This window comes from Neoarius graeffei, chromosome 21, assembly GCF_027579695.1.
Source record: "Neoarius graeffei isolate fNeoGra1 chromosome 21, fNeoGra1.pri, whole genome shotgun sequence".
NCBI lineage: Eukaryota > Metazoa > Chordata > Actinopteri > Siluriformes > Ariidae > Neoarius > Neoarius graeffei.
Genome location: NC_083589.1, coordinates 8,779,187 through 8,789,813, shown reverse-complemented (window position 1 = coordinate 8,789,813; position 10,627 = coordinate 8,779,187). Strand labels below are relative to the sequence as shown.

General features: G+C 41.8%; 1 pseudogene; it reads left to right on the top strand.

Moving 5' to 3' along the window:
* The first annotated feature begins 9,885 nt into the window (after positions 1 to 9,885).
* Positions 9,886 to 10,385, top strand: LOC132870005 (immunoglobulin kappa variable 1-8-like; annotated as a pseudogene).
* Positions 10,386 to 10,627: the final 242 nt, after the last annotated feature.

The following is a 10,627-nucleotide window of genomic DNA, read 5'->3' as shown; positions in this document are numbered from 1 at the left end:
ATGGCCATATACAATGCCTCTGGAAAGTACACATACCCCTTCCAATGAGTCACCTTTTGTTACATTGCAGCTGTCTCCGAGAATATGTTCAGTTTTTCTCCCCAATCTGTCATCATGTCCAAACAATTTAATTAAACAAAGGTGGTAGGATGTAGACTTGTGTCAAAGATATATTTGAAGAGGTGAGGGGTGCCATAATCTAATTCTGCTCATGTGGATTGAGGAGAAAAAAAAGAACACAAATGACTCAAGGAGATGGCTGCAATGTAACAGAAGGTGAAGCATTGAAAGGGGTGTGAATACTTTCGAGGGGCACTGTAGTTGTTTGCATAGCCTTAATTTTATTATTTCAACATGAAACACATACAAATCCTTGAACTCAAGTGTGATTACCATCAACAGATGTGGCCTTGCAGAAGCTGCTGGCGATGGTCACTGAGCTCTCCTCTGAAGTGAGGGAACTTCGGAAGGAAGTCCAGGAGTTCCGCCAGTCTTGCAGGTGCTGCCAACCTGTAAGGGGGGTGGGACAACAGGTGGCCCAGGCAGACGTGCTGGAGTTGCCCCTCCGAAGCATTGATGCATTTGAGCGCGCAGAGGATGTTCTTCAAACTTCTGAGGCCTGCAAGGCATTGGTAACTACATCATTGTTGTGGTTGAACATGCAAGAACATGACAAGCTTTTCAGACATATAAGGAATCATTCTGAATGAATGAACCTTATAGTCCTTGAGGGTGAATAGGGTAAAATTTTCAATAAGTATCCCCACAAAACTTCCCCAGTAGATTGTTTACATTAAAACAATACCTTTTTTTTGTTTTGCAAGCTTACTGGAATACTTTGTGCATATATGTAGATGAGCAATTATCAACTGAAATATTTGAAATTGCCATGGGCTGGGGGGGGGGTTTCTACCAATGAAACGTACTTTTTGTGAAAGGCCTTGGCCAAGTGCTGTTGGTAGGTGTGAGAACAGCATGTCTTTTCTACAAAATAGATCAGATAGCAAAATGACTGATATTATAAGATAACTTTTGTCCCCTGTATTTTTGCCTTGTGGTCTATGTGGCACTACATTCTCCCTCATACATACCATCAGCACTCAAACAATACCACATTAATTACTCTGACATTGTGTAACCAATCTCACAACCTGAAGCTACAATCTGCATTACCAGCAGGACTTAATTGAGGTGGAAAGAAAAGGCACTTTTGTGCATTACTAGTTTTAAAATAACCTGCCATCTGAAACTCACAATCACTGTATTTTTATAACAGGTGACTCGCTTGGCAGTTGTTGGTGGGAACAATTTGGAGTCCAGGGTGCGCCGGATCCTTTCATTGTTGCTGACCAATGAAGTGGCCTCTGGACTGAACTGGGCTGGGAAAAGGCCTAAGGAGGATGGGAGACAGAAGAGGGCCTTCAAGATACAAGACTGTAAATGCATTTATGGTGAGTCATTACTGCTACCATTCTGCCTTTGTCAGGTTGTCATATGGTAACACACACCAATCTCACACACACTAATCCCGCTTGGTGTATGGGTCTATATTATGTCCACTCTGCATCATAGCCTAGCCTACTTACATCACTAATGCTTAATCTATACAAGTTTAATTTTTTAAACTAAATTATAGAAATAAAACTTTTCCATGATACTCTAATTTTTTGGAAAGCATCTGTAGTATATTTGACGCTTTGTGATACTTTCCGTTTAATTGTTGCCGTTTGCTCGTTATGCAGCAAAAGTTGATTAGTTTTACCAGAGCAATCCCAAAATAAAATTTGGCAACACTTGACGCGTCCCATGTAAAGTGAATGGAGTGCCGCTTCACTTTACATGTGACGCGTCAAGTGTTGCCGAATCAACTTTTGACGGATGACGAGCAAGCGTATGACAAGCATAAAAGGGGTTTAATTGGACTTGGTGGATGAAGGCTACGGAGCATCTGCAGGTTGTTAGACACACACTCATGTTACCCTTCAGATAACGTTTCACCAGACTGTAACGTTACAGTTGTCCCATGTTGGATGCTGAGCATGTTAACTGCAGTGGCATGCTAATTCCTCTGGAGGTCTAAATGGGCGGGTTGTAGTGAATTTGTCATCGTCACGACGCACGTAATGAAACATAATTAAAGGGTCATTCCACGTCAAGGGGCGGCACGGTGGTGTAGTGGTTAGCGCTGTCGCCTCACAGCAAGAAGGTCCGGGTTCGAGCCCCGTGGCCGGCGAGGGCCTTTCTGTGTGGAGTTTGCATGTTCTCCCCGTGTCCGCGTGGGTTTCCTCCGGGTGCTCCGGTTTCCCCCACAGTCCAAAGACATGCAGGTTAGGTTAACTGGTGACTCTAAATTGACCGTAGGTGTGAATGAGAGTGTGAATGGTTGTCTGTGTCTATGTGTCAGCCCTGTGATGACCTGGCGACTTGTCCAGGGTGTACCCCGCCTTTCGCCCGTAGTCAGCTGGGATAGGCTCCAGCTTGCCTGCGACCCTGTAGAAGGATAAAGCGGCTAGAGATAATGAGATGAGATTCCACGTCAATTCAACCAGTGCCCACACACTTCGGTCTCAAAAAAATCTGAAAAAAAAAAACAAGTGTACCTATGGTACCCAGGAGACACTTTGTAAATTTTTGTTATGTTAAGATCAATCCTTTCCAAGTTACAGACAGTTTTATGGAGGGAGGAGAGTGTCAATAAGGGAAAAAAAATCAAGAGCTTATGTTGAGTGAAAATATGCCTTCTGAAGGTCTCAACAGAGCCCAGACAAAAATGCCAATAAAATTTTGATCAACTTTGAGGGACAGATGTGACCATGCAGGATCATCCAGACCCAATGTGACAATTCAGCTACATACTATTCCTATTTATGTACCAGCATACAATATTTTAACCTCCTACATGGTTTAGTTCTTGAGCTATGGGCTTGTGAACTTGGCCAAAAAAAAAAAGAGGACGAACAAAATCGACACCCTCCTCCCTCCGTAAAACTGTCTGTAACTTGAAAAGGATTGATCTTAACAAAACAAAAATGTACAGAGTGTCTCCGGGGTACCATAGGTACACATTTTTTTCTAATTTTTTGAGACCTAAGTGCGTGGGCCCTGGTTGAATTGACATGGAATGACCCTAAAGATAATTCCAAAACCAACAAAAGTTCTTGTCTGATACCTACACGGCCCTCGATGCGGCATTATCCACATTAACTTAAAACATGCAATGTTAAAAAGCAATGGCAATAGAGATTAAAAATTTAACTGGTGTTCAAACCACGACCACAGCTAAGAAATCAATTAACTTACAACTATACGCATACAACAGGCCAGTTGATTTGTTACACTTTCGTATAGGTAGGCTAAGCTAACTGGGGTGTGGCAGTAGTGCCTGAATACAACGTAGACGACCCGGTCGATTCCCTCTATATTTTTCTTATGCAAGCGAACATCAAAACTAACGTTAAAAGTAAGGTTTTGTTAGGTAACTTGGACAGTTCCCACACCGAAAATAATTTAGGTTCCCCGAAAGTTCACATAACCAGAAAATGTCACCTGATGACCCCTCTGCTGCAGCTGGGCCTAGCGCTCTGCTTACCTTGGTCTTAACATAGGCGTGAGGCTAAAAAAAGCGACGTTAAACTGGTACAAGACAGTATCATATAGCCTATATAATAAAGGTGTGCTTACCATTTGACGTTCCCAGATGTAAATTCTCTTCAAAGAAATTTTGAAATGCATATGTGGCATCGATGGTGCCTGCTGAGCCTTCACCTTGCGACCCCAGAGTGTGTCTGACCTAAATCTCTGGGCAGAATTAACTGATCATTCAATCAGCGCAAACGTTCACATATTCTCCACCAATCAGAGAGCGAGACGGAAAGGCGACGGGAAGATGAGTTGAGGCTTGCTTGCTAGTTATTCATTTTTCTCCTCGAGTTTTACTTGCCTACTTTTTGTTATCTTTCCCCCTCCCCGAGCGTGTTTGACCTTTATGAGGATAGATGACTGTAGCGAGAGTAACGTGTGGGTGGAGCACAGAGGACGGCAGGACAAAGATCAGGGTGAATACAAGGCTTTATTGCCGTACTTTTCAGAAAGACAAGTCAACCAACACTCAGAGGCGCGCACACACTGTAGTCTCCTCTCCGGAAGCTCCCCTCCACTCTCACTCTCCCTCCTTAAATAGGGCGCGGTTACTGGGGAAAACACACACAAAACACAGGTTAATTACCCTCAGGTGTAGCGATTCTGCCACTTACCTTCCCTGACTCCGCCCTCCTGTCACAGACCGGCGCTTGACCACGCCCCCGCTGCCACAATGACATTTAAATAATAGTATTCCACAAAATATATAGCCTATTTTTTTTTTTTGGTAGCAGCCTATTATTAGCAGCAGTAGTACAATGTGTAACTGAAAACTATGTTTTGTGTGTGTTTCAGATGCCCTCACTCAACAGCCTGGCATGAATGATCTGGTCTTCACCCAGGCTGTGCAGAAATGGCTACGATATGCGCCAGACAGAACTGGAGGTGTCGCTCGCGCCGAAAGACATAATTAAATGAACTTAAAATAAAAATCTTGTTTTCTTAAAAAAAAGGCATGTGTTTCATATTTACTATTTTAGGCAATTAAAATGGAGATCCTGGCTGTAGATAAAGCAGGATATATGAGCCAGATATTTCTGGTAGGCTATCAATTGAAATAACATTGAAAGCGCATTGATTTTTAGTTATGTCGAAATTTCAATGTTGTTTCAATATCGACGCGAATTGAAATACAATTGAAGTTACGTGTGTCCATAGTTAATAAATCAACATCGTTTCAATGTTAGCGGAGGGTGCAAACTGATGTTAAATCAACATCGAAATCTGACGTTGGTTCAATGGTTTAACGTCGACAATGCAATGTTGATTCTACATCGTTTCAATGTCAGCTTGCTATCTGGGGTATTTGTTAATTAAATTAATTTTTTCTTCTCTGAAGCAAACATTTGCTTTAGCACATCTAGGATGTTTTCTTGTTCATTTAAGCTGATGTGCTGAATAGATAAGAAATAAGAAATGCATTTAATATGTTAAAAATATATTATTGTGTGATGTGTTTAATTTACATGTCAATATGTCAAATTTTCTTGAGACATGAAAAATAAAAAAAACAATGATGGAAAAGCCCACTTATCTTAAGTTGAACGGTGAATCAAAATTTTATAAATTTTGTACATTTAAACCACATTTGTTTTGCATACAGTAGATCTGTACACAAAACCAGTTTCAAGATGCATATTTGTTCAGAATTGCGGTGCCAGGTCTTAATTATTTTGACCTTTAAAAGTAGTAAACAGGCACCCTTGTCAGACATAGTGGCTCCCAACTCGTTAGTTGTCAGGGCATGTTACAACACGCCAACTTCAGACACCCTGGTGCCACTGTCCATCACACGCCAACTTCAGACACCCTGGCGCCACTGTCCATCACACGCCAACTTCAGACACCCTGGCGCCACTGTCCATCACACTGTGCTGCGTGGACTATATAAGATGCGCACAAACATCAAGGAAAACACGGCACACAACAGACGGGGACTCCATGCAACACCTGCTTCTCATCAGTGAATATTTGGATCCGTTTCTCTCTTTCTCTCTCTGTTTCATTTCTTTCTTGCTTTCTATCTTTCTATCGCAGACGTGTCAGGATCCAACGTCCATCATTCGTGCCGTGTGTGCATTCCGTGCGTCCTTGAATGTAAGTTGTTTATTGTTGCGTAGCTACTGTGTTATATGTGTACTCGCTATCTGTAACTGTTACATGTAGCGGTAATGCTAGCGAGTATTTCTTCTCTTTTTCTCTCATCCTGTGTCTGTCTATTTTCTTACGTGTTTGTTCTGTTCTGTTCAGTAGCTATGTAATGATAGCGCTTGTTTTCTCGACCACGGTTTGTTACGGGAGCACATTTCATTATTAGCCATTGCCGTGTTGGGAGTGTAGTGGTGGTATGTACAGTTCATAACCGCGCCACATATTCGAACCTTCTATGCGCAATACAGCGCAGGGCAGCGCTTAAAGGAGCCACGCTCCCCTTCATTCAGCCGACACACTCTGTGTCTTCATGCGGGTGTGACTCGCTGTAAGCAGTTGCACCACGCATCTTGGTAATGATAGCTGCTGTAGGCAGCTATCCTCATCCCCCGTGTACGTTGTACACATTGTACATATTGTGTACATATCGTGTATATAGTCAGTATCTAGTGTGTTGTGTTATTTATTATGGGGTGTAAGTAGCATTCATTGGGCTTTACATTGTTTTACTTATATAGTATTCATTTGTGTGTTTTACATTTGTATTACATTGTATATAATTATTATTCATTTGTGTTAATATATATTTAATGCGATGTGTATTTGTATTTATATCATTGTTATTATTTACATTATTGCTTGTGTGTATATTATTGCTCATGTCTTGTTGTAATTGTATTTTATTCTGTTTTCTAGTAAAACCACGGTTTACACTGTTGCTCATGAGTGGACATCCATTAATTCCTGTTCTAACCGGACAGCCTGTGTAGCTTGCTGTATACCTGATCCAGTGTCCCTCTTATACAGTCCTTTACCCTGTCCATCACCGGACAACCATTTTTATAATATTACTATGCATTAGGCAGTGATGGTGCTCATGAGGTGTTGCTTTCAGGTTATCAGACAGTTACAAGATGGATGAGTACAAGTATAACAGTATAGCCACAACACACGTGTGTGTGTGTGTGTGTGTGTGTGTGTGTGTGTGTGTGTGTGTGTGTGTGTGAGTATAAATTTTTTCCCGGGGGGGCGTTGCATGGCAAGCACTGAGTATACCCACTGCAAAAAAGTAGACTACACCACTGGGTAAAACCATAATAAATTGCAATGGAACTGAATTTATTGACTGGTTATATAATGACCTTTCTTATTTTAACATAAGATACGTATTTTAGCCCTTAACTTGGGAAATAACTGGTACCACTGAAAGCAAATAAAAATAAATGTATAGTTTATTCGCAAATGCACTCTATAAACCATAAGCATATTGAGTTTGGGTCTTGGCTATCACCAACATGCACCAGAGTACAGGAAATCACAAATACTAGATAGAAAATTGCCCCCCATTCAACTACGCCCACTTTTGGTGAAGGGTATGACTTTCCGAAATTTTCCCTTATTTTGAGTTAAAAATCTGGGAAATATCCCTTTTTTTCAAACCTCAAAGTTGACAGGTATGACTTACACTGATTCCATATTTGTTGTTTCACCCCCTCTCTATCTCTCTCTCTCTCTCAAACACACACACACACACACACACACACACACACACACACACACCCCCCTCAGGGTGATGCATGAAATACCCAAGAGAGCAGAATATCAGGTGGAAGAGGCAACTGGAGCCTAAAATGTACCAATTCAATCCGATTATAATGATCAGAGTCTGCAGGTGTAGGGTGTAGACTGTATCTTACAGTTTGATATTTAAGCCGAGTAAGAGATATCAATAATAATTAAGGAGCTGAACAACATTGGAGACTTAAGGAGACTGACAACATCACACCCACAACTGACATTTGCACAAGCATTGCTACAGAGGCATCTCTGGGGGTGACGTGTCACTTTCTCGGGCGGGATTGGGAAATGGAGTCCTACAGCCTGACAACACTGACCCTTGAAGAGACACACACAATGGAAAATATTGCACTGTGGATTGAGGACTGTATTGCCAAATTTGATATTTCAACAGAGAAAATCAAAGCTGTTGTTCACGACAACGGAACTAATGTTGTAGCAGCAGTGAAAATTTTAGCACAAAAGCACGGATCGGCATCAGTTCGATGTGCAGGTCACACCTTAAATGTGGTGCTGCAAAATGCTCTGAAGAGCAACCAAGCTATCTCCAAGTGTGTGACTGCTGCAAGATGGCTGGTCGAACATTTTAAGAAGAGAGAACTAGCATGCACCAAGGTAAAAAATAAAATTGTGTTCGGGACATATGACACATAGGTCTAGTCAATCTCGGACTTTAGAAAATATAACATTTGTGTGTTGATGCAGTTTCATGAGAAAAGAACCTGAATGCAAAAGCAAAGACACTCGTGTAGAATGTAGATCATGATCACCGAAAACTTCTGTGAGACTGAGCGAATATAAAGGACAATGTGTTGGTAAAACAGGACTTAACAGTTGGTGTGAGGTTCAAGATATGGTTCATGAAAAAGTAATGTGATGAGAGAGAGAGAGAGAGAGAGAGAGAGAGAGAGAGAGAGAGAGAGCAGTGAGGTGTCAGTGAGATTTGCATGAACAGGACGGAATCGTTTCATTTCTCCCAGAATAGAGCAGAAACTTCACCAGATGTTCAACTTCCTTCAGTCAAACTCACTGAAGCACAAAACACAGCACTGAATCTACAGCTAATCACACTCTCTCATCACACTGATCATCACTATTAACTCCAATAAAAGAACAGACAACGTCCAAAATTCAGCTTTATTTCAGCACAAACTACAGGAAGAGCAACAGGACAGTGAAGAGAGGAAAGACAGAAATGTCAGCATTGTGTAGAATTGAAACTCTATTGTAGATGGATCATAAGCAGCTCCATGTTAAACTCTATCTTGGATCCACTAGCCTTCACACTGACTCTTTCTGAACGTGACTGGATGATTGACGTTGTTATGGGAGACCGTACAGCGGAACTCCTCCCCCTTTTCCCAGAGGTCTTTGCTGAGGGTCAGGGTGCTGCTGCGGCTGTAACGGCCGTTCTTCTCTACTTCTGCGCTGCTCAGAACCCCGTTCTTCACCTCTGAGCCGTCCACTGTCCAGCTCACCAGCGCCCCCTGTGGAGAGTAGCCAGACAGCAGGCAGAGCAGCGAGGCCGATCCCTCAGACAGCTGCAGAGGGGACGGAGGGAGCAGAGACACGGAGGGAGACACTGTGGAACCCGCTGGAGAGGAGAAACACACAAACACATCATAGACACCTCATTCACACACAATTAGAAATGAGGATGAAATATTTCTGCAACTTTGTGGAACTGACTGATCTTACAGAGGAATTAAGTCGAATAAAGTCTGACTTCATGACTGAGTTTCATTCACTACTTTATTATGTGACATCAGTTTCAGTGCAGCAACAAAACAAACATGTTCCACTCTGTAATTTATCTGGGAAAATAATTTTTTACAAGTTTTTTTTACTTTATAGTTCAAACCTTCAGCACATTTAACTGCAGCAAATACAAATGTAGCTGATGACAGAAATATTCATCGTTTAACACAAACACACACAGCAGCTTTCATCTGGATTTTACATCAGCACACAGTCACTATATTTATTAAATGTTTATTATAGAGTAACTGCAGAGTTATTGCATGTTGAAGTTATAGCAAGTGTGTAATTATTACATATTTAACATCAATAATTGTGTATTTATTGAATGTTTAAGAACATTGATATGGGATCTGTTCTGATACTGAAATGTATTCCTCATCAGAGCAAAATAACACACAATAAAATCAATTACACAATTATAAACATAAATAATCTGTTCAGGTTAAGTTTATTACTGTAATAAGTAATGAACAAAATTAATTTTGCATTAAAAGAAGAAAACACACTTCCTGTTCACGATGAGTTTGGAGCCTCCACCAAAAGTCCACCACAGTGATACATTCTAATGAAACCGTCGTACAAAAACCTCCGTCACACTGCAGTACACACACACACACACACACACACACACACACACACACACACACACACACACTTTGCATTACCAGTCCATGCTTCAGTGCTCTGCGAGTGTTTATAGCCCTGTGACTTTAACACTTCATGACTGAGAGCTGCTGCTCAGCAACTTCACCCACAGCAACCATGACTTTGATCAGCGTCTTCATCTGCACACTGGCCCTCTGGACTCAAGGTGAGAGTTTAACATCAACTCACAGCCTCACACACTTCATTTCATACGAATTCTACACCACTTTAGAGCTTACAAACACAATCTATGTTTCTCTTCAGGATCCAGAGGTCAGGTGACTGTGACTCAGACTCCTTCAGTGCAAACTGTTGCTTCAGGAAACACAGTCACCATCAACTGTAGAACCAGTAGCAGAGTTTAACACAATGGTGACTATCTCGCCTGGTTCCTGCAGAAACCTGGAGAAGCTCCTAAACCCCTGATCTATCGTGCTACTAGCTTACAGTCAGGGACTCCAGCTCGTTTCAGCGGCAGTGGATCGAATACTGACTTCACTCTGACCATCAGTGGAGTCCAGACTGAAGATGCAGGAGATTACTACTGTCAGAGTTATCATAGTGGCTATGTGTTCACACAGTGTTAGAGCGTCGTACAAAAACCTGGGTCAGTGAGAGTGCACAGAGAAGCACTGCTGCAGCTGGGAGCGACTGCAGGTGCTGAGGGGGAGGATGTGATACAGCACAATGACACACACTGTGGACGAGAGAAAACACACCACACTAACTCACTAATACACACACATCTGTGAGAGGAGTCCACCTTTCTCAGCTGTGGACAGACAAACAAAGTCCTGATCATTCTGATTCACTGCTTACTAATTATCTTTATCCCATTTTACACTTAAGCATT